Source organism: Lycorma delicatula, chromosome 5 (assembly GCF_047948215.1).
Source record: "Lycorma delicatula isolate Av1 chromosome 5, ASM4794821v1, whole genome shotgun sequence".
In the NCBI taxonomy this organism is placed as follows: domain Eukaryota; kingdom Metazoa; phylum Arthropoda; class Insecta; order Hemiptera; family Fulgoridae; genus Lycorma; species Lycorma delicatula.
In genome coordinates this window covers 58299990-58326471 of record NC_134459.1, presented here as the reverse complement: position 1 = coordinate 58326471, position 26482 = coordinate 58299990, and the positions used below count along the sequence as shown (strand labels likewise).

General features: G+C 33.4%; 1 protein-coding gene and 1 long non-coding RNA gene across 3 annotated transcripts in view; one reads left to right on the top strand and one right to left on the bottom strand.

Annotated features, from left to right (window-relative positions):
• Tk (Tachykinin) overlaps positions 1 to 26482 on the bottom strand; it is a 619288-nt gene that overhangs the window by 249116 nt on the left and 343690 nt on the right. The window lies entirely within an intron of this gene.
• The window catches only part of LOC142324984 (uncharacterized), a 703430-nt gene that overhangs the window by 334315 nt on the left and 342633 nt on the right, over positions 1 to 26482 (top strand). The window contains exon 3 of the long non-coding RNA XR_012756465.1: positions 26116 to 26270. This is a non-coding gene — a long non-coding RNA (uncharacterized LOC142324984). The remainder of the gene's footprint in view (positions 1 to 26115; positions 26271 to 26482) is intronic.

The window sequence follows — 26482 nt, the reverse complement described above, 5'->3', positions numbered from 1 at the left end:
ATTTTATTTCATTAACAACTTCCGGTATTTTTCCTTTATTTCATTTTTTTTTAATTATTATTTATTGTAATTTTTTTTACAATAAGAGGTTAATAATTATAAATAACTCAATATATATTTAAATTAAAATAAAAAAAGTTAAAAAAAGGAGATGAAGTCGAATTCGAACCGATGTCCCATCCCCGTGTTAGATCTAAATATTTCATTAATTAAAATTTTATTTGGCTATAACCTGAAATCAATGAAAATAAGTACCATTTATGATATATCGTTGAAATCTCTCAATAAGGGCTTATTACTGCAGTCAAGAAAAAGTCCAAAATTCAAATTTTTTGGATATGATATGATTACGGATTCTCACTTACACCACATAACTACTGGAATGATGTGAAACAAAATTAATATATAAACTAATATAAAATGCTGGTTTGGACACCACAAATAAATGTGATGCGTGTGGTTTCCACCAAAATGCAATTGTGTAACTGTTCACTTTATTAAAGAATTAGAGGATCGTATCTCACTTTCAAATGAAATAAGTTTAAATGAAGTACAACAAAATTGTTTATATAGGCGTACAAGGAAGTCATGTGTTGTCCACATCAGCTTTTTTACACATGTAAAAATCGAATAAGAAATGAACTAGAAACACCTACGAACACTCCACTAGACTAAAAGTATTGTATACTGAAAAAAACATATTTATTATATTACACAAAAAAAGTTTCTAAAATATTTTCTTCGCGACTGTAAACAATTTTCCTGACGCGTCGTATTTCAAAATAATTTTTTTACGTTCTCTCGGGAAAATAGGTAAGACGGTGTACTTTTTTAAATTATTCATAATTTTCCTGCAGGTTATTTTTAAACGAATTGTAAATCTCGGCATTAAAGAAACTCAATGGGAATGAAGTTTAAATATGTAATAAAATTCTTGCTATCGTGACAAGCACTACTAATTTTTATATCAGTTTAATCCATCTGCCACTGAGTTTTAAATAGTCTTCGTTTTTACTTTCATATTCCTTACTTTTATCTAGATCTAAGTTTTTTTTGTGAAAATAGAATATTTTATTTTTGTCGTGAAAAGGTAATTGATGTCAATAAAATTTTCTAAATATTATTATGTAAATATAATTCACAAAAAAAAAAAACAAAATTATAATTTCTATTTGTTTCGATCAACTATATTTTTCATCTCAGTTTCACGAGAATTTCTGATAAAAGTAAATATCTGGTTTTTTTTAACATTTTTCTCTTGTACTTATGGTACTATTCAATAAAATGTTTTATTAAAAATATTAAAGCACAAGATAAGTATCATTCTTTGAAATAATATTGGTTAATCGGCTTTTAAACGTTGTTTTGAGATAGTTAAAATATTTTTTTAAATTTAAATCAAATATGAAGAAGATATTTCAAAAATTTATGTTTGTAGTAGAAAATAACTTAAAATAATTTAATAATTTAGACGAGTTTTTGTGAATGTTTTAACATTTTAAAAGAATTACTTAAGCAGCTATGTATTTATCAATTTAACCTTTTCATTTTTAATTTAATTCGTGCTTTGGCGATACTATATTGTACAATTTTTTTTATATCTTGATCTAAAATGTTAGATCTTTATGCTTTTCTTATCCATTTTACTTCAATAAATTTTTAAAGTTGAGTCAATGATTTATCTTGCGTACTAGTACCTACATACCCTCGTGAATCAATCTTATATTTTTTACAACTGATACAGTAGTCTTAGCTTAAAATAAAAATAAAAGGTTTTTTTCTGTTTTGCGCTTAATGAAATATTTTGGTGTAAACATTTTTGTTGCTTGTTTAATGTTGGTTAGGTTTAATATTCATCTTCACAGAAAAAAAATAATACTTGAAATTAAGTAGTATTGAAAACGTTTTAAAATCAGATTTATAAAATTATTGATTTTAAACAAGCAGAAATATATAAGGTCATTATTTGATGTCAGTACACATGTATATAAATATATATTGTTTTAAACAATCTTTTATATACAGGATGATATTGAAGTATGGAAATGGCTTCATATTACAAAATTGAAGGATACTAGAACGTAGAAACAACTGTAAGCATACCATTCTAAAATAAATGTTCAAAAATTCTTCCGCTCTACAGCTTGGCAGTACGTTAACCTTATGATTCATCTATAACTTGAATTATTTTTCTGATAGATCTGCAGATTTCTCAGTTTGAACCTCTTAATTCTCCAGTAAGTAATTAATTCAAAAATAACCAAATATTGTACTTGTATGTGAAAGTAAGAAGCCAAAGTGAGAAGTTAATAACTTGCGTCGTTGAACGTAATAAAAATTACATTGTTCTAAAGAAATAGCTGATTTACTACTACTCTAAATTTGAAATATTTTTTTTTTTTCAAAACTGATTGTATTAAGTAATTTAGGACTGAAAACATTTAACTAAATTTTAAAATTACATATTTTAAAAATTAAAGTAAATACACTCCGTCAATCACCATGACGGATTGGTAATACCTCGACCTTTCATCCGGAGATCCCGGGTTTGAATTCCGGTCTAACATGGTATTTTTCATACGCTAAAAAATTCTATTTCCACATCTGACGCACAATCTTTATACTTATGTGACGTTATCATCAAGCAAAAAAAGTCTCTTGACAATGCCAAATTTGTGTTGTAAATTATTAGTTATTGTGAAGGCGGGTTTGGGCCATTAATTCTAACATAAACTGTTTAAACTTTGTTGTTGTATATAATTCTGAAGGTAATACGAAATGAAAAAATTACAAATTACTACGGGGCGTTTTACCTCGTTTTATTACTACCGTGATTTTTCAGTTTTTGCATCTTCGATTTCTTATTACTCTCGAAAACGAAGGCAGTCATCGAGAAACGGTTGTCAGCAATGTTTTTTTCGTAAAATGTTGACTAAAATAGTATATCAAAGTTTTTAAGAGTTCTTATTTTGAAAAAATAATAAATTGATGCAATATGACGGATCTAAGATGGTAGTCAAGAATTTCAAACACCATAAGTAAGTAATGTTATAACTACTAATGTATCTTACTACTTGTTGCTACCTTTTGGTAGACCTTAATTTTCGTTACCATACTTTAATGTCACTCTTTATAATGTATTTAGAATGTATAAGAATTTAAGAATATTTTTTTTTTTAACCCTTGTATAATATCTTCATAATATTTTTGTTTTGAAGTAATAATTTTTTTTAATCTTTTCACTTTCAAAGTACTAAATTTTTTCTTTCATAAGATCTTTCCTAATAAACTAGCACAGCTTAGTTTTAACTGTTATGCTACTGTCTAAAAAAAATAATCTTTCTGAATTTGTAATGTTACATTCGATTATATTGTGTTTAATTTTTTTTAATACATTTCTGTCAATTTTGGGTACTCACGTAGCCCGTCGACCAATAAATTGCAAACTTTTGGGTTATTGTTAATATCAGCCGATATAACCATTATATTACCATTTTTATAACCATTTATATTTATTTATTTTATACATATAATTTAACCCAACTTAACCTACATTCGCTTCGCTCCTAACCTTGATTAATAACACAATAATGTTTTGAGTATTTAAATAATAAATGCAGCCATCACAGGGTTCGAGGCGTGGGTTCTTCAGGAGAAGGATTGGGGGCCGGGGATGAGGGACAGCCCTCTGCGGAGCTGCCGTTCGCACGTACTTGCACGATTGGACGGTGGCGATGAAGCACAGAGACTTTCACACCCCCGAGAGAAAAATACCGACGGAGATGCCCCACTCGAGGTGTCCCCGTTAGAGGAATTGGCATAAAGACCAAGTCCCGACTCCCGGAGTGGGGTCCCAGGGACGGCATAGCCGGGTCTGGTGGAATCGTACTCTAGGGGTTTGAGACGGGCGCAAAGTAAGATCGACCGGCGGGCCGAGACGTGGAAGCCCAATATAGTAAAGAACACTCCCCTGGGCTGTGTAATACTTAACTGCAGGATCCGTACCGGGGGAAAAGGTAAAAAAACGCAGTAATTATTGTAATTATTTATTATTTAAATAATCAAAACGTTATTGTTAATTAGTCGAAGTTAGCAAGCGAAGCGAGCGTAGTTTAAGTCTGATTAATTTATATCTATAATTATCAGCAACAATGCCTATATTTTTAATATATAAAATATGTTAATGATCCGTAACTTTGAAAATACTTCAAAATTACGGAATCATTATGGTTATGATTGACGAGCTAATACATAAATATCCAATTCTTTTTACATAAATTTTATAATTACACAAAAAATTTCGAAAATAAATTGTATAAAAGTTATTGTATAAATAGATTGTAAAGAAGGGTCGATTATATTATTCGATTACGTATTTAGAAAGTTTCCTAATGTTTTTAGATAGACGCCATTTAGTGCTACCAATAAATTCATTGAAGAGGCTGCTAATCTGCTAAGATAGTTCTTGTGGAAGAAAAGATTGCAGCATTTTTTTGAGTTTTTTAAAATTTTAAATAATTATTACCAATAATAAGGATTAAGAATTTTATATACTAATATTAAATTATAATATTTCAAAATCCGCGATTAAATGTAAGAAACTGTCAAATTCGGTAAATCACCCTTTCTTTTTCTAGTTTCAGTTTTTTATATCACCTGGATTATAATGCCCTCGTCATAATTTAAAAAAAAATATTAAAAAATAATAAATAGGTTTGTTTGCTTCATTTGCATTTCCTTAATTTTTTTTATTGCTATTTATCCGGGTACAGCTAGCTGTGACTAGATATACCCGGATAAATAGCTCTCCTATATACTGTAAAATTCTGTAAGTGTGCGTGGTTTCATTGCGGAATCACTCAGGTAGTTACTATGTACAGAAAAAACGATTTATCGCAGCATGCATTTGAGCTGGACAATGGAAAATCATTTATCTATTGATACCATTTTCGGTAAAAGAACTTTGATGAATTATGGAAGGGAGGCGTGCTTACTACCTGGAGAGTGTTTTAAAACACTCCCACGGGTATTTTTATCCTATTTCTGTGAAGATCTCTTATTTCTCAATAATAATCAATTTTCCTTACTCGTGATCTTTTACTCGCTTGTAACTAAGCGTGGATTTTGTCTAGATACCCAGCAGATCATTGATAAAGCTACCGAAATCTGTTTGAGTTACTGACATTCTTGATATTTCTATGGTTAATTAAAAGGTGGTGAACTCGAGCTTAGACCGTAGACCGCTTCGTGTATATTTCATATCTGATAATTTTATAAAAACCCCAACCTGGAATAGATGTGTAATTCGGCCTTCTTAATCTCTTCTAATACAGACATTTATGTCCATTTTATAAATTAGAAAAAAATTTTCGCTTAGAGGTTACAGAACCTTGGTTTGAAATTGTGAAGGTGTTTTTTCAACGGAACTTGATTCAAATCTTTATTTTATTTTTTCTGTTAGATTTTTTTGGTACTAAAATACTTCCTGAACGAGTTTTTAGTAAAAAGATTTTAACAAAATCTTCAAAGGCTTCTTATAATGTAACCCATATATATATATATATATAGATATACATATATTTTTTTAATCTTTAGTTTTATTAATGTTTTTCCTTGAATTGTTTTCACTCGATACAAAATGTATACATTTTATTGTCTTTAATATCATTCCATTGAAGTTTTAAATAAAACACTCAGTAAATATGTACTAAAATACATATTTTGAGAGAAAGGCGGAGTTAATATCGTGCGTTTATTTTTTTTAAATTCACTGAATTATTTTCAATAGATCTATTAGTTGTGTCTCAGTGTGTGTGTGTTTTGTTATCGAATAATATTTTTTCATTTTCTATTTGAAAATGTAAAAATAGAAATCTATAATTTTTCCAGAAGCAGTTTTTTTTTATTGACCCAAACAGTAAAAGCAGTTTGCTTCCGGCACTAAATGCTGCGGCTTTCATTATCACGCAACCGTTTAAGGGTTAGACTTTACATTTTAGTCCTCTTGTAATTGTGCCGTCGCTGCTTTACCACAAGCTGTGTTCCCTAATAAGCGCTTGTTTAACACGCAAATATTATTAACCGTTCTCCTGTTGCTCTTGTAGAATTATGTTTAGCTTACATATTGTAATAACACATTACAGTACATTTACCTTTTAAGTGTTATTTAAGAAATGTTACAATTAATCTAACACCGTTTTTGTCCCTTTATGTTTGTAGTTTTTAGAAACGAATAGATTTTTCTTCATTCTAAAAAACAGATCAAAATGCTTTTCTTTTCTTTATTTTAATTTCCGTATAAATTTAAAGTAAGTCGAAGCAAGAAATACTAGTTAGTAATAATCTAATAAGCATACTTATTACTTCCAATAAAATTCAAGACCCCCAACAACGAACTGTCAGAAAAATATTATTTTTATTCCCTTATTTAATCAACGTACACAGATTATGAAAAAAAATCATAAAACCGATTTTTCAAGTTTTTATTTTAAAGTATTATTAAAAAAATATTGTAAATGAATAAAAATAAACGCGATATTGTAAAAAGTATGTTATTATGGAAAGATTTGTTCGCAAATTTAAAAAAAAAGCATTTTTTTCGATGTAATTTTGGAAAACTATAGAAAAAACAAGGTTAACACTCTTAAACTTTGAACAGACAAATACAAAACCAATTTTTTTTGGTCAATAAAACATTGTTTCTTTTATTTTAATTTACATCTTTACAAAATAAAAATGTAATAGCTCTTGGAAATTACTAAACTATTTTTGAACCCAATAAAAATGTTTTATCTAAAATTATATTAACTCTTGGTAATTTTTTTTTTGTAATCAATTTTATATTATTTAAACATCATTTGTTTTACGATGCGCACACATGTTAACGTGCGCAAACACACACGCGCGCGCGCGTGCGCGCACACATTAAAATGAAATAAAAAAACAATCATTTAATATAAAATTACAAAATTGTTAAATAATTATTATGTCAAAATAAATCTTTTTTTTTTAATACTTTTTTTATAGTAGCATCAAAAAGTCATTAGCGACTTATCAGTGTAATATAACTGTACCGGTACATTTATAGTCTTTAACAAACTCAGGTCGACTACTCCTGAAACATGTGGTTAATTAAAATCCAACCGCCAAAGAATACCGGTATCCACGATCCAGTATTCAAATCCGAATAAAATTAACTTAGGATTTGAACCAGAAAACTTCGACTTCGAAATCATCTGATTCACGACGATGTGTTTACCACTAGAGCAATCCGGTAGATTAAAATAAGTATTATTGACACGCAATTTTTTTTTTTAATAAAATATACAAAAATACAAAATACTTAGTTATCGTCGATATTTAGCTTATCGTTAATGCGACTACAAACGATGGGGCTACAACTATGCGTTGATGCGACTATAAATATTCATATTATTTAATTTTTAATGAAACAGTGGACTTATTTAAAATTTTTTTACCTTAAAATTTGTAAATATTTTTTATCACGCTCGTATTTTTTTGTTAACTACATACTATTATAAATTAAAAAAACTACGATTTTTTTTTAAAATTTATTATAGGAAATAGATCACGGCTCTAAGGAGAAAGTAAATTATTGATTTATAAATCCGTTTTGAAGTCTGTTTGAACTTGAATTGTGGGGTACAGCGTGCAACTCCAGTATTTACATACTTACGCAACCAAACAAAAACACTGCGGAATATGCTTAACATACCCTGGTACATTACTAATAGCCTCATATAAAATGATCGTAAGTTGCGAACCGTTCGGCAGGAAATCTCTCTGGTCAGCCTACGGTATCAAAATCGTTTGGATTGGCACCCGAATTATTTGGCGGTTAATTTATTAGGTAACACGAGATCAGTGTTTTTTCAAGATTTTTGAAGCAATATTCTTGGTTTACCTTATCGTTTCAATTAGATGACTTTATAGTCTGGCCGTATGGAGTGCTCTTCTATTTTACGAGTATTATTCACAAGCCGCTGGGTCTGTGGCAACTTAATGTTAGTTCAAATACATCTTATTTACGTATTGTTTAATTATCTTGCTAAACAGATTGTAAAGTTGCTGTATCGTTACAATAAAAATAAAAAAAAATTTTTACGGATTTGTTTTTTGAGCAACCCCAAAAATCTCCCCCTAAATTTAAAGAAAAACTTTTATTTTAGTTTATTATTATTATAGTTAAGATTTTATTTTTTTTAATTTCTATTTTAATTGATTTTATACATTATTTATAACAACTTGTAGTAGACAATTAATTATTCATTTTTAATAGATCTTATATTAAAAAAGTATTTTTAAAAATTCTAACGAAATAATTAGAAAAATTATTATTTTTAAAATAATAAATGATGAATTAAAATTGCAATTATATTTTTTTACAATTAAAAATAAAAGAATAAATGCTTAAATTGTTTAAAATAAAACTAACTTTTTTATATACCATTTTTGTATAATTTTAATCGATTATTAGAAGTATAAATGTAAAAGAAAAAAAAGAAGCTTTTATGCATGTGTAAAATGCAACTAATTGATTTATAACAAAAAAGTACAATATAAATAATTTCAGCTGATATTAACACTGGAAATTAATTTTTATTTAGAAAATAATATCAGGTGATATAGACGTTTAATTTGTTGCTGTTAATTATTAGTTATTGTTTATTATTATCAATATTATAGCAGTGGTTAAAGTTTGTTATTATATGCATTACGAATGTAAAATGCCATAAAATTGCTCATGCAACTTGTTTTATCACGATTTTTCCGTCATTGCAACATTTGAATGCTTATAGCTCGATAACGAAGGAGTTTACAGAAAAAGGGATTTCATCATTGTTTTTATTTAAAAATTTTAAATTGAAATCATGTGTCATAGGTCCATCTTTTAAAAAATGAAGTTTGATTCAATACGGAAAATTTAAAATGGCAGAAAAAAATTAAAAACCCTCCATAATACACATTTTTTTTAACTATGTTGAACCCCATTTCTTTCTGCCGCCAAGTACCTCTCAGATATGTTGTATAAAGCTGTTTCCATATTTAAATATTACCTGGTGTGTGTATATATATATATTTTTTTTGTTTATTTACAAACGTATGTGTGAAATTTTGTGGCTCGAAATTCTCCAAAACTACCTTATCAATTTCATTGTAGATATGCTCGAAAAAAGATTGTGAAAAATGTATATAGCGTGATGTATTCTGAAAATCAGTGCGTTTCTTAGTGCGAAATAATGAGGGCGTCGAAAACGAAAAATCGGTCTTCTTGTTTACATTTTACGTCGATATTTGAGATCTGATCGGATGAACTGATTATTGTTTTGCACGAGACCCGTCAAAACTCTGTGCCTGTTTGTTTTAATCTTCAATAATAACTTGAGTTAATCTGAAATAATTAAATTAAATTTAGAAATAGTAAAAATTCTTAAATTAAAGACCGGTAGCTAAGATAATTCAATTGTACGCACAGTAGTAATTCAGTATTTGTTTATTAATTTTATATTATTTTCATGTATTTGTTTTTAAATTTTTTTCAAATATCTAAATTTGCGCATGTGAAAATTTGATGAAGATTGGTTGAGTCGTTCTTAAGTTACGCTCAATTTAAGGTAAAAAAAATTTAAAGCGATGCAAGTTAAAATAATATGTTACTCCATATTACATATTTTCAAATAACGAATACTCCCTTGCTGTCATTCGGGACATGGAAACCCGATGTTGGAACACAGGGCATGTTGCGTCGAGGTCCTCCGGTACTGACCGATCTGACCTTAGTTTTAATTGTGCCGGCCTGGGCATCGACGACAGCAATGCACCGAGATAGCGTCTTCTAGGTTGTGTGGCGCGGAGCCCCACAAGTCGTTCAGCGACTGCTAAACAGTCATGAAGATTCTACAACACAAGGCGCACAGGTGGCCGACAGGCTGTCGATAATCGCTGGCAGGCGGCTCTCCAAATTGGTGTGGATGTGGTGGCCATCTCTAAGCCGATCTTGTCGACGCGAATCTCTTGTTGACTTTGAGAATCATTGAGAAGGCCAGTTATGCCAGACTTGAAGGGTCCGTGGCAAAGCGTCGGAGGCTTAGGTCGTAGGTTGGTGGACCGCTCGTACGAGGAGCCGGCGGCAGTCCGGACCTGCGGGTTGTTCATTCAGTATGAGGGATGGGACTCCTTAAGGTCTGCGCTTACCCTTCTGCGGGTCCATTACTTTGTTCCGTGATGACAGCAACATGTCCCGAATAATGCTTTCATGGTTTTTTGAGGGGGAGGTTACTTTCCCTGTTTAGTGATATTTTGGCGGGAAACTTCACATACCCAGTAGTAGGGCTGCTGGGCGTCTACAGCAGTTTTTGCCTCCTCCCACGGAAAAAAACGAATACTCGGTCTTCTTGGCAGTTATACGTAAGAATTTTTTTTCCTATAGATAAATTTGGCTGTGATAAGACTGTAGTAAATCTTAGCATTGAAGACACATTCTAATTCAAGAATACCACTATTAATTTTGTTTTAAATTGTTATTGCAGTAGGGTTTTACCTATTATTTATATATTTACTTACTTTCGTAATTTACATATTTACTTTGTTTTTGTAAGTCAAAGTATTACTTACTTTATATCTTTAATGGATATCTAGATAAAAATGTATTAATTTATTTATTTAATGGTCTCGGTGGCGGAGTAATAGCGTCTCGGCCTTTTATTTGGAGGCTCCGAGTTCAAATCCCGGTCAGGTATGGTATTTTTCATACACTACAAATTTCTGTTTTTACATTCCGACGCACAAGTTTCTTTGTAAGCTTGAGGTGAATTAATTCATTACTCAAAAAAAAAAGAAATATTATAGAACAGGTTTTTTAATTGTCTTTCTTTTTCGGATTTTCTTTTTTTATAAGTTTTGTGGTTCTCTTCAGACGATCGAATATGATTTTTTTCCAATAATCAATTTATTGTATTTCATATGATTTTGTATTGTTTAAAGATATTTTTATAATTTAAATATATACCTTTTCACGGAAAAGAGACCTTTAAAGTATAAAGGGTGTTGGAGTACATTATTGTTACATAACTAATAACAAACTAATTCCTGATGACTTATATTAATTGTGATTTAAATAAAGTCGATTAGAAACTTTTGTTTGATTTTAGAAATATATATATACGTTGTAACAATACAATAAAGAAAATAAGTTATAAAATAAGATTGCGAAATAATTACATTAGCTTAATTACAATTCCTTGAAAGTAGAATTGGTTACTCAAATTTTCATTAAGCATTTATCTTCCCACGAACCTCAAATAGCAATTCTAACTTGTACTTATATTTTATGTATACTTCTGTTCGCCGTGGTATTTTCCCCAAACTAATACAAGAGGTTGAGTATTCTCGGGATATACTTGTAAGCCTAATAACAGGCATACACTTTTATTGAGATTTACAAAATTTATTTCACGGATTAAATTATTGCACTTTAGTATTTGTTTTAGAAACTGTTTAACGTTTTTATTACAGTATTATTTTTTAAATCGATTAAAAATCAGTATTATAATTTTTTTACAAATTATCATATTCTGCCGTAGAATATTTTCTTCAAAAGCAATGGATAGTAGCATGTTAAACATAAAAAAAAACTCTGGTCTGTTGTTTTTCAGAAATAATTGCCTAGGTTTACAATCCAATTAACCTACAGTCCAGTTTTGTGAAAGTGGAGATTAAATGAGAGAAATATTATTAAAGATTAAAAAAATATATATATATATATTTTTATTGTAGGAAATCAAACAGCCTTTTTAAAGTTCCGTTTGATTTTTTACGTGTGTAAGATAATAAGTGAGCACAACAATTCTCCTGCGCGGTTCTTACAGGTCACGCAAAAAGATGTCTTTTACAGAGAATAATTCGTATAAAAATAGAAATTTATTTAATTTCTTATAGTTTACTTTTTATTCTTTGTTACTGTAACTGAAAAGTTTACGAAGTTATGACAAAAACCCAAATAAAATTCAAATCAGTAAAAATTAAAATTATTATTTTATTCATAAAAACAACATACGTTATCAAATAAACGAATATACAAATATTAATCAAGATTTTTCATCTATTTATCCTGTAACATAATAGAATAGTTGGTTTAAATGCAGCTTACAGAAAGTAATTTTATAATTTCCGGCTCTGCTCTGATTATTAGTTTGAGTTTGTGGTATAACAATAGGTGAAATATTCTATTTAAAATTTTGAAATTTATCAAACTTATTAAAATTATAAATATTGCTTGAACCCTTTAGCATGTTCTTCGGTTAAAGTTAAGTATACTGGATTTATGTCATAAAATCATAAGGATATGTGGTCTTTTAAGTCAGCTGTTTAACATTTGTAAAGGAATTTAAGTGAAAAAAATGAATATTTAACTCCAATCATTCCTATTTTTTTCATTTTAAAGTAAATTTCTTTCTTCTTAGAGAATTCATTCTTATATAAAAAGTATCGAAAACAGATTTCAACATTTTCTCTTATTCTGTAATCAACTTGTATTTCTATTTTTATTAATTCCATCCTTGGCTCTTGTAGTGAAAGGTTGTGTTTTATTGTGCTCTGTGAATTGTCAGTTGTAACCAGTCCAGCCAGGTGTTCAACAGTTCTTCTACCTGCGTCGCCAGACAATGTGAGAAGGGTCTGCTAGGACATCAGCCGGGCGGCCAGCTACCTGGACTACAGGCCAGTCACATTAAGAAAAGGATAATCCTTTTCTTAATTTTACTTTTATCCTATTCAATATTTCTAATAATGTAAAGTGAACTCTTGTAGTCATTGTGAATACATTAAGTAAATAGCCTATTATTATAGGACTATTGTGCTACTTTTAAAATAATTTTATTTTTTAATTGATTTTCTTGTCAGTGATTTTATTTTACAGCAAGTGTAGATTAAGAAGTGTAAATTAAGTTTAATTTTAATTTTAATTTTTAAATTTTTCTTCCTTATTTTCCTCAATGGAAGGAAAAATAAGGCCTCCTCCACCCCGTTCTCCCACCACGGAACTGTCCGACGGTGGAGAGGAAAGCGGGTCTAGCGCTAGGAAGCGCCAGAAACGCCGGGACTCCGCGCCTCCTATGGAGGCGGAGCCCGTAGCGGGCTGCAGCAAGGCTGCAGCAGCTGCCAACTCGCAGGCTGATGATGGGGCCCCATCACAGCCTGCTACCGTCAGGCGGGAGAAAATCCCGCCGATAATGCTGGACTGCCCGAAAGAGTGGCCAGCATTGGCGAGGGACATAAAGTCGAGGATTGGGGGGCGCCTGGTGGCTAAAAGCACCGGGCTCTCGATAAGGCTGCAGCTGGGCAGCGAGGCGGATTACCGGGCGGTGCAGAGTTTTCTGCACTCGAAGGGAATCGCCTTTCACTCCTTTCAGCTCCCGAAGGACAGGGAGCTGAAGGTGGTTATACGGGGGATCCCCTATGGGGCTGCCCCGGAGGAAGTAAGGGAGGAACTGACCTCCCTTGGCTATGAGGTGGTTTCGGTTAAGAAGCTCCTCACAAGGGACGGTCGGGAAACCCCGACCTGCCTAGTGGCCCTTAAGAGGACCCCTTTGGCCCGGGCCATTTATGACCTTGGCAGTATTTTTTACTGCAAGGTCGCAGTGACTGCATTTGTGTCACGAGGGGGGCCACCCCAGTGCCACAGATGCCAGAAATTTGGACACTCGTCCAATTACTGCCAGAGGGCCCAGCAATGCGTAAAGTGTGGTGGAAACCACGACACTTCTGCCTGCGTCAAGCCGCGTGAGGAACCAGCCTCATGCGTCAACTGTAAGGGGCCACATCCGGCCAATTACAGGGGCTGCCCCTATTATAAGGAGCAGACAAACAAAGTCAAGGGACTTAAAAAGCCCGCGACTTTGGACGGCCGCAGCTGGGCCCGTGTTGCCGGTGGGGGAAAAACAGTCCCCAAACCGGAGGTGCCGGCACCTGTGGCCAAAGCGGTCGTGAAAAAAGGGGAGGTACCCTCCCCAACACCCGCCAAGCCAAAACCGGCGGCAACCACCAAGAAGGTGGTGAAACAAAAGGCGGCGACAAAGCCGGCCCCGGCGAAGAAGGCCAAGCCTTCCTCGACGGGAAAGGCAAAGCCGGCCCCGGCGAAGAAGGCCAAGCCTTCCTCGACGGGAAAGGCAAAGCCTGCTCCGGCTGGGAAGGCCAAGCAGGCTGTTAAAAACACTGTGGCCCCGCGCCCCACCAAAAGGGCGGCCGCGCCAAAAGGCACCCCCAGCGGCAATCCGAAACCGGCTACCCCGTTGGAGACCACTGGCATGGACTTCCTGTCGCAGATGACAGTGAAGGATATCCTGCCAGATATCATGATGGTTTTGCCACGCCTGCTCCAGGCAAAATCTCTCAAGGACTGTATTCAGTCCTTAATAGAGTGCCTCATGGCTGTACTGTCCAGGTATGGTTAGGGCCACCCTCAGACTCTTGCAGTGGAACGCCAACTCAGTAGTAGGCCGGACGGAGGAACTATGCCGTCTGGCCGAGGATCTACTGATAGACGTGATACTGTTGTCTGAGACGTGCTTGAACCCAAACAAGCAACTGACCCTTCGGAACTATTTTACATATAGGACGGATAGGCCAGTTCGACCCGGATCTCGCACCTCTGGTGGAACTGCGGTTTTAGTCCACAGACGCCACATGCATACGCGCGTTGTTCTTCATACAAACGTGATGGAGCAAACGTGTATGCATGTGGAGCATCTGGGCACGGTGTATCGGCTGGTTTCGGCTTATAGCAAGCCGAACGACGCGGTAACCGGCGCAGATCTGGATGCCGTGCTGGAAAATTGGGATGGACCCGTGATACTCATGGGCGACCTCAATGCCAAACACGTGTCATGGAACAGCATTCTGACAAATCCGAATGGCAGATTGCTGTACGAAAGGGCGAGAGCCCGCCGCTTGGTCGTCGTAGGCCCTGAGGTGCCCACGTTCGTGCATCGCTCAGGCAGATCTAGGCCTGACGTGCTGGATATCGCAGTCATGAAGGGGGGTACCCTCCCATTCATGATTGAAACGATAGAAGACCTCAGCTCGGACCATTCCCCTGTCCTGTTGGAACTAGGTCAGGCAGGGGGTGGCCGAGATCCCCCGCCTATACCCCGAAGGTCAGTCAACTGGAAAAGGTTCTACGAGACCCTCCAGCGGGAGTACAGGCCGGTAAATCCTGAGCTCCTGAACACCCCGGAGGAAATCGACGACACTGTCGGGCGCGTCACGTCGTCAATGACCGAGGCCCTGGCAGGCAGCTCATCGGCCAAAACTCGAGCAGTTGTTCGAAACGACCTCCCTCCTCATATCTCCGAAGCCATAACGGAGAAACGACGACTGAGGAGGAGATATCGAATCACCCTGTCCCCCGCTGATAAGCGGGCCTTTTATAATCAAACGGACAGGGTAAAACAACTGCTGACAAGCCATCGAGAGGATTCGTGGAACGAATACCTCGCCTCGGTCTCTGACGACATCTCCTCGGTGTTCAGGTTGAACAGGAGACTGCGAGAAGGGAAGAAGCCTCGCCATCCGGTTGTGGGGCAGCGAGGTTTTCTTGCATACTTGGAGGCGGAGAGGGCCGAGGTATTCGCCGATACCTTGGAGGAGCAGTTCACTCCAAACCCCCCTCCCTCCCCGAACGACGAGCACACAACCGAGGTGGAATCCTTTCTTGTAGATTATTTCTCACAGGTGGAGGACGCCCCTCTAGAGATTGACCAAGTCACTGAAGCGGAAGTTTCCGCAGCCATTAAGGCCACAAGCCCCGACAAGGCCCCGGGTGTCGACGGGATCAGCGCCCGTGCATTCCGGAACATACCGGCCTCCGTGATTACAGCAATTTCGGTGATATTCACGTCCATTTTGTACGTTGGATATTTCCCGAATTGTTGGAAAACGGCCAAAGTCGTATGTTTACCCAAACCGGGGAAAAGTTTACTTTTCCCACGGAATTATAGGCCAATCTCCCTGTTACCGGTATTGTCTAAGTTGTTCGAGAGGATTTTTCTCGAAAAACTGAGGCGATACATGGAGGGAGAAGTGCGGCCCGAGCAATTTGGGTTCAGGGAGGGTCACTCAACCACCCTCCAACTGGTAAAAATAATAGACGACCTTGTCGGAGGCCTGAACAGGAAACGGGTGACTGCAGCCGTTTTTCTGGATGTGGCCAAGGCCTTTGACAAAGTTTGGCATAGCGGGCTGCTTTATAAGCTAGCGCGATCGGCGATCCCGTACCGCTATGTCAGACTGATGCGGTCATATCTGCTAGACCGACATTTTGTCGTGCGCGTAGGGGAAACGATTTCCTCTACCAGAGAAATAGCCGCTGGGGTTCCCCAAGGAGCAGTACTTTCCCCGTTCTTGTACACCTTGTACGTGAACGATATGCCGCTGTCGGAAGGGGTCAAAACGGCCCTTTACGCAGACGACACGGCATATTTCTACGAATCCGCAAATGTGGATTACGCGGTCCGGAGGCTCCAAAGGCAGCTGGACTTAGTGGAACCGTGGCTCGACATGTGGAGAATCAGGGTCAACGGTGAAAAATCGGTGGCCGTGATGTTCACATGCAAGACACGAAAACCGACCAGAGAGCTGGAAATCTCAGGGGAGAAAATCCCTTTTGAGAAAACAGTTAAGTACCTGGGGGTGGTGTTGGACAGGCGGCTTACCTTCGGCGAACATGTAAATTATGCGACCCGGAGGGCTAAGGCCGCCAGAGCCTCGCTATACCCAGTGCTGAACAGTGCCAGCCCGTACCCACTGGCAACTAAGCTCCTCATTTTTCGGCTATACGTACTGCCGATTCTAACATATGCTTACCCGGCATGGGGGGCAGTGTTGAGCTCCTCGCTTCAAAAGAAGATCGAGGCCGTCCAAAACATCGCGTTGCGGACGATCTTTGGAGCTCCGTGGTTCGTCAGGAACGCCACTCTCCGATCTGATGCGAGATTTCAATCCGTGTCCGAGGTGGGGGTGGCGCAGGCGCGCAGACTGTTCGGGAGAGCGGCTGTGTCCGAACACAGTCATCTTCGGGACATCTGCCGAGAGGACCCAACTCCGACAGTTGTAAGGAAGCGGCCTCACGCCGTACTGGACGAACCACCGTGATGGTGCGGTGCGGTAGCCGAAAATCGACAAACCAGGCTTAGGGGCCTCCATATCGCATGAGCCATAAACGGAATAGTGCGTCAGACGCGTTTCCGGGGTCGCGAGTGAAAAGTTTTCGCGAGTTATATAGTTTGAAGACGTCAAACACGGTAAGTCGCGCATAAAACAAAAACGCGGTCTAAATTTAAAAAAAAAACATACAGTAAGACAAATTATCCCAGCAATTGCGACTCCTCCGGAAAAGGGGACGCATTGCTCCCTCCTTATAGCTAGTGCCCCGTTGTGGCGTATTCCTGCTAGCCTATTAAAGAGTTAGCACCGAAAGGACTTCAGTGGACGGTCTGAAGGGGAATTACGTCGGGAGGACAGGCTTTATAAGCCTAGCCTTCCGCGGTCGGCCCATGAAATGGGTTCGATAACGCTGGTTTAACAACGGATTGGAATGCAATTAAATCCGTCTTAAATTCACTAAAATAATAATAGACAAAACTTGAAAAATTAGATCCGAGATTAAAAAAATAACCCTTTTAAAAACAAGCCCGATTAGAATGATCCAGCAGCAAGGGACTCTGTCCAGGTTCTGCGATAAAGTAGGGAGTAATAGACTCCTGCCAACTTTGCATTCCATTCCATATTTTTATTAAATAAGAAGCTACTCTCCGACAATAATTTATTATTTAGTACCTTTCCCTTCCTCTGGACAAACCTAGCATCATATTAAAACAGAGTGTACTTATCTTAAACTTACGCGTGAATTAAATCTATAGATTCATTCGTTACAAATCACCCATTCATTTAACATGAACGTTATTGTTGTACGATTTTCTTCTTAAATGCTGCTGGATATATGCTACTAAAAGTTTTGGCTGTGCTAAAAAAAAATAAAATTAGTAAATAAATAAAATAATTAAAATGTCGAAGCATTCCGGTCAAAATTTCTTCTTGTAGTTGCTAACTCCTCGTTTATTAGATCTCGACACGTCAGAATCTGATTTAAAATTTCCTTTCATAGACGATACTACTAAAGAGATATTCACTCCAGTTTGACCGCTAACCAATTTTAACCGTAGAGCATTTCACTCTAAATTGACCTGTCCGCAAGTCAATTGGTCAAATGTGTACAAATCCTGTTAATTTTATTCAAAAATTGAAAAAAGGGAATAGTAGGTATCTTCTCCCTTAAAAAATTGACAGGTTCATCTATTTAAAATAATTTTTCATTTATTTATCTTTAATAAAAACAATATTATTGAATGATTCTTTATTTTTCTGTCATTTCATGTTTATATTTAACATTTTGTTATAACGTGTTGTACTTTAAATAAAATAAATTTAAAAAAGGATACTCGATAATTTATTGAAAATTACAAGCAATGATCAAGATCTGTCAATATTTTTTACATTCGTTTAATTTTAACATTAAATATTTTATTAAATTTAGCTTCTCAAAGTATGTTTTATTTTACTCTTGAATCATGAAAAAATGAATTAATAAAAAAAAACAATTCTGTTTTATTTCAGTTTAACACAAACAATACCGTTTGTATCTTGTAACGTATCTAAAAAAAAGCTTTGAAAAATATTTACCAAAATTAAAAAAATAAAAACAGAACAAAATACAATCCGTTAGGGTTGTGTTTTAGTAATGCTGTGATTTTCTGTGGTGCAGATTGTGATGATATTATTATTTGATATAACAACAGAAAAAGAGAATTACATTTCATAGTCAGTATGAAGAAAAAAAAATAAAAGAGATAGATTAAAAAATAATTTTCAAAAAAATCCATAAAAATAAACAAAAGCATGCTATTTAAACAAGTATGCAGTTAATAACATTACATTTACATTCCTAGCTGTTTATAATACATCAAAGGGGATGTATTCCTTTGGTTAAAAGAAATTACCCCTACTAGTCTTTATTTTTTTATGCTTTCAGGTTCCCTATTTAAAAAAAGTATAATCCTGGCGTAATATTTGTATCCATACTTGTGATTATCTATTTTCTTCTGCATTTGACTTACATCTCTCTCGGTTTTAATTAATTTTAATCAAAAACTTTAATGAAATAGATTTTATATTGGAAAGGATTCATTTTTTTTTAAATAATATAAATTAAAAATATTATTATTATTTTTATTATAGTAATAAATCTGGTTAAATCTTCGTAACGTATCAGAAACAAAACCCGCTCTGTTAAGTTGAATTTTTCCTCAGTAATTTAGAATATATTTAGTAAGAATAAACAGAAACCACCGGGTTGGTCTAGTGGTTAACGCGTCTTCCCAAATCAGCTGATTTGGAAGCCGAGAGTTCCAGCGTTCAAGTCCTAGTAAAGCCAAATATTTTTACACGGATTTGAATACTAGATCATGGATACCGGTGTTCTTTGGTGGTTGGGTTTCAATTAACCACACATCTCAGGAATGGTCGAACTGAGAATGTACAAGACTGACTACACTTCATTTACATCATACATATCATCCTCATTCATCCTCTGAAGTATTATCTAAACGGTAGTTACCGGAGGCTAAACAGGAAAAAAAGAGAGTAAGAATAAACAGATAAATAAATACTTTATTCCGATTGTTACATAATAAAGAGTATTTAAAACGTGACGAAACCTTATGGAAGAATGTTTCTTTCTTTTGCTGCAGGTTTAATTGAGGAAAAAAATGGATTGCACAATTCAACAAAAAAATATTCATTGTTTCCCGATAACTTAGATGTGCCAGTTATGCCCAGACCCAGAATGCTTTCACAGAAAAGTATGGTGTGGATGCACCAAACAAGTCCTTCATTAAGCGCTGTACGAAAGTTCAAAGAGTCAGGGAATGTGGCAGATACAGCCAAAAGTGGTAACACCCGAAAAGTTGATTGACGTGCAAGCTGCCTACTCTGTTAGTTCCAAGAAGTGTTTTTTTTCCCCCATATGTAGGAGGATGGACCAGCTAATGCATTGTATATCCTCAGAGGTTGCCTTTGGCTCTAGCCTACCGAGAGTGATGTAAGGGTGGGACCCGGCTACGCCGTTCCCCGAGGAGGTAAGTTCCAAGAAGTCTGTGCGATGCCTATGTACCCATTCTGGTCTCTCCTTGGTAATGCCCACACGGCATCACAAAGTATTTAAGGATGCACCCGCACACATCCATATTCGTGTTCTTTACATGTTGTTACCTGCAGTTACTGGAAAGCGTGTAGCTTTCTGTCAGTGATACATGTTATCTGTAATGCCAGATGGGGAAGAATTCGTCTATTGCTTTCAGTCTTTTCGGTTGGAGGCACGGTTCCACCTAGATGGAATATGTGAATGCACAGAATTCACGCATTTGGTGTACGGAAAATCCTCATCGTCTGCTCGAATTTCCTTTGCACGGACAAAGTGGGTGTTTGTTGTACAGTTTCATGTTCGCGAATCTTCATGACATTCTTTCATGGCACAATGAACAGTGATCGCTACGTACAGATGGTGCAACAATTTGTAAACACTATACCTGCAGACCAGCTAGAGTACGCGTGGTTTCAACAAGACAATGCTACGGCTCATAAATCCAACAACACTATGATTCTTTGGATCATTGTTTTCATGGACAAGTGATTTCCAAGGGTTGTGGTCCCCTCGATCTCCCGATTTATCCCCTCCTGACTTTTTCTTGTGGGGTACCTTAAGGATGCCGTTTACAAAACTAATCCTCGTACCACTCCTGAATTCCAGAGCGATATTGAACGATTTGTCACTGCAATTTCTCAACAAATGTTACAACATGTGTTTGAGAGCATGCAATATGAATCGCTCAATGGAGGCTACTTTCAACAACAATTGTAATTTCCTCATTTTCCCATAAGGTTGCGTCACTTTTTGAGTACTCTTAGTGCATTATAAAAAGTAATTTTAAATCAGGAAGTGATGGGTGTACTCTACAAATAAAAAAGGGAGCTTTTTCACCTGCCTCAATAAAACAAGGGAAACCCTAATAAAACCTTGATATGAGTGTCATAGAATAAAAAATTAATTATAAAATTAGAAATAAAAGTACATAATAATAAACTAAAATATAAATACCTGAAATAATATTAATGTAAATACGGGGAAAAATTGATTATATAAAATAATTAATAAAATCTACATTTTAATGAGAATTATTCAGCACTTGTGTATGGACTAATTAAACAAAGATGAAAAAATTAGGTTAAATTTTGTTTAGTGTTGTTTAAAAATTTATTGACATAATATTGTTTCTGTAAACATAAATTTTTAATTTTATATTAAATAAATTGCAGGGAGTATCATTTAAATGGGTCGGTAATTTTTAAAAAATGCAAATAAAGTATAAGTCCTTATTCATAATCTTTTGTGTTTCGTGAAAACCGCTGTCTTATTTGATGAAGTTAGATTTTGTTATTTTTCTTAAGCGTAAATGAGTATTATTTTTAGTAAAGGTTGAATATTCATAAATATAAACATCTGGATTTATATTTTTGGATCTAAAAAATGATCCTACAGTTAGTTATATGCATGCTTAAATAAAAAAAAAATTGCAATGTTTCTGATATTAAACAAAAAAAACTGCAAAAAAAAATCAAATGATCATACATCATTTTAGGGTTATTTCCAATCTTTGAAAAAAAAAATAGTATGTTTAGTTCAGCTGAAGCAGAAAAAAAGGTTTCGCACGTACACACGCACTTACATACACAAAGACATCACCCTTAAAGAATGGATAAATATTTTAACAGCTATTTTGTATTCTCGACTACCATTGTTCTTGTTCATAAATATTTCAGAAAGAGTTGCTCAAAGAAAACTTAGAAATTGTTATCTTGTTTGAATTCAGGAATATCATTGCCATTTTATGCTATTAAAAATTAATAGAGGTTAAAATTTTGGCTTATTACTTTACCATCTCATATGATATGTTCGGACAGTGCATTATATGCTCTCATAGTATATTTCAATCAGCTCTAAACCCTAATATTACGTACACTTCGGATTTAAAATGTTTTTGATATTAGATCAATATCAAACAAAATTTTAAATAAAAACTTCCTCAGATTCGCTCCTGGAATACTGAATAATGTTCTAGTGTCATATATATCATTAATTCGTTATTAAATGGACATTATACTTTTTAACTCAACGATAAAGTATTTTTTTCGTTTGAAAAACTATCATTTTTTTAAGATGTATAAATTCATTTCGGGTATCTTATTTTAAAAAAGATTTGTATTTATTTTTTTGCATATTTTTATTAACAAATTTTATCTTCAAAAAAAGAATCGTTCAACTAAATTTATAAAATTTATCAAATCATTTTTAATTCATTTTTATTTTGTATTTTAATGATTATCATACCATTTTATATTTATGCAATTTTCCCATTAATTTCAAATATTTCTTTAGCATTGATTTTCTAATTTTCTTTTCATTTTTGCAAGTTTCGTTACGCTATTCAAGTAGTAGTAATGTTTTAATTCTGGGAGAACTCTTTGTGGGAAAAAATGTAATACAAATAACGTTGATTACATACAAATGTAGCTTTACCATTTTGAATTGTTCTAATTAAACTTATATTCTTATTCTGCATTCTCATTATCCGCTTCCTTTTCTCTCACTTTCTCTATTCCACCTTTCGAAAACTTCCAGTGTTTTTTTATCTGTTTTCCACCGTGTCTCACATGTGTAGAAGTACACTCTAATCATAAAATGTTCATAAGATGTTTTTTTTTTTTTTTTTAGTTTTACTTCATTTAACTAAATAAAAACGTTTTTTATTACATTTTTTCTTAGCTATTACTGTATTTTTCTTTCAATTTTCGTCGTTTTCTTTAAACGTTCTCCTAAAGTTTAATTAATATTTTTATAATAATTTGTAATATTTATTGCCAATTGAAAAATACATACATAATTTTATTCAATATATTTTTCCTTGACGCAGCTAGCAAAAGAAATTTTAAGCGCTAGCCGCGAGTTCATATCATTATAACAGAATGATTAATAAAATAACTAATTAAAAATGTAATATTTAACTAAGTAAAAATATATGATTTTTTTAACATGATACATAAAAAAACCGCATAAAAAATTTTAATTGAAAAATTAAGTTAATAAAATAGACTGAAAGAAAAAATATATAGAACCAGAATGTAAAATTATTTAAATTTACTTTGAAATCAAATAAAATAAAATACAATACATTCATAATTTAAAAAATTTGAAAAAAAATAATTTCATAATGGATAAATAAAAATAAAAAAATACATAAGATAACAAGAAATATTCATAAGATAAGACAACTGAATAGCGTTATGATTTTATACATCCTTAGTATTCACTTAAAAATTCATATGTTTTATATATGTAGAGTTTTTAATGTTATGTAATATATTAATTTATTTTATTGTATGCTATTCATTATAATAATATGTTAAATTTATTATTATTAGTGTGGATTATTTTTGTATTTCAATTTGGTAATTTAAAATATATATTGTGTTTCACCCATTCATCTATCACTTTGATTACATTACTATTTATTATTTGGACGTTAAAATGATTGGGGGCTTTGTTACAAAATATACTGGAGTAATACGAAAACTGATGTTTGCAGTTAATTTTGAAAAGAATGTTGTATAAATATTAGTTCTTGCTGAACGAGTATCGTACGGCGTATTTTTAAATTCAAAATCATTTATATATTTTGTTTATGTGTAGTATTACTTTCTTGACATATATTTGTCTCAAAGTAGTCACTTTAAATTCTTCAAAAATAAGCGTCTACCTTGGTCTACCAAAAGCTGCTCTAATTAAATATTTCTGGAGCATAAATATTTTATTAAGATGGGTATCATACTCGTATGTTCCTTCCCATATCTTGATTCCATATTGTAAAAGTGAATGAGCATATGCAAAATATATAATTCTTATTATTTCAAGATCATTAATTATGTTTATTTTGTAAAATGCATGATTATTTAAAGTCTGAATTTGAGTTCTAACCGTAAGATAGTTTTCAAACAGTTCTTTTACTGTCCTCGTATACCGCAGTTATTTAGTTTATATTAAAATTTTGTGAGAAATTGTGTCAAATGCCTTAGCTAAGTCGAGGAATATAAGTCTTATTATTCTAAATGTATAATCTTATTATTTTAATAATCTATAGTCTCAAATAGCTATTTTAAGAACAATATATAATATAATAATAATAACATTATATATATATATATATATATAATTATAACTATATTGTATATAATATAATAATATATATAATATTTTAAGAAATTTGGAAATATTCATTTTGAGACTACAGATATAGAGACTAAGGATAGTTATTTTAAGAACCTATAGTCTTAATTTTTTATTAAAATTATTGTTGTTAATTATTCTAGTTAAATGTAAAGCCGCATCTTTTGTTGATTTTTCAGCTTGAAAACTGTACTGATTTTTATATTTCGCATATGAAACGGTAAAATTTGTTTTTCGTATCTATAAAACACATATTTTACATTTTTCTTGTACGTATGTATGTTACCGTGAAATATATATATAATATAAATATAAATATACATATGTTACCGTGAAAGACCAAAATTAGACCAATATTCTCTGGTGAATGTCGACACATACCAAATATATCGATGAAAGATTAAAATTGCTTTTTCTGATCTTCTCCGGTATATGTCGACAAATACAGATGAACTAGAAAATAACAAAAATTACACAATATCAATTTCTTGGTAAATAGATTACGAGAAACCCTCGTAAAAAAAAATGAAGTTTAAATTTAAGCCAAATATAGCCTACGCTCCCTTACCTCATCTAATTAACTTTAAATACATAAATTATAAATGTTATTTTTCAACGTTGGGGGTGATTATCAAATTCATCGAATTATAAAAAAATTTAATAAAATTTTCTGCAATTTATAAATTAAAATGGGCAATCAGGATATACAGAATATGTTAACTGCAGTTATGAACGATAACGATTCAAATAAATAGTCATCCGGTTTGCCCTTTGTTCAATTTTTTTTTTTTTTCTTATTCAACTTTCACCATCAGTACATGCTGAATGCGGTGAATTTGATCAATCGCCTCCAATGTTAGAGAATAACTTATATAATATGTATATTTAACCTTAATTAGATGAATATAGCGAGCGTAGGTTATGTTTGGCTTAAATTAAAATTTTTTTTTTACGAAGGTTTCTCGTAATCTATTTGCTTTACAGATTGGTATTGGATGACTTTACTTCCTTGTAGAAAATAATGAAGTAAGTGATCGCGAAAAATTTCGGTTTTCAGATTTCAACGGAAATATCCAATTTGACCATCCCTGAATCCATTTCACTAGTTTCGGCGTGACGTCTGTACGTACGTGTGTATGTATGTATGTATGCATGTATGTATGTATGTATGTATGTACGTATGTACGTATGTATGTATCTCGCATAAGTCAAAAACGATTAGCCGTAGGATGTTGAAATTTTGGATTTAGGACTGTTGTAACATCTAATTGTGCACCTTCCCTTTTGATTGCAGTCGACTGGACCAAAAAATACCAAAATCAAAAAAAATTGGATTTTTGACTATTCTTAACTGCAGTAATAAGCCCTCATTGATTGCTTTTTGACGATGTATCATACGTGGTACTTATTTTCATTGGTTTCAGAATTATAAAAAAATAAAAGTTTTATTAATGAAATATTTGGATCTTACAAGGGGAAGGCACATCGGTCCGAATCTGACTTCATCTCCTCTTTTTTAATTTTTTTTTTAATTTAAGTATATTGATTTATTAATAATAATTAACCTCTGATTGTAAAAAGAAAATGCCATAAATAATAATACAATAATAAATAAAAAAAATCAGAATTTATTAATGAAATAAAATTTTATTTACTATTCATTTAAAAAAAATTTGTATATGTAACTTTATTTTCATTTCTAGGTATCGTTTCGCCCTCCATCAGAGCTTATCTGTGTTTGTCAACATATACCGGCGAAGATCCGAATAAGCAAATATTTCAGACTTTTACCGACGTATTTGGTGTTGTCGACATTCACCGGAAAATATCAACATTTGCCAGTTATCAATCTTTCACGGTAACATATATATTTCATCATTAGTTCTTATAGCTCACTTCTCTTTTAATGTTATACTTCCTATGTTCTTGCATTTATATTGTTTTTATTTAGTTTTCTGATAATTATTTTGTTGTAGAATTTTTGCTGAATGAAAAATTAAGCTAATCGGTGTATGACCTTTACAAAATCATCTTGTATCCTACCGTTTGATCAAATTTCACAATTTTATA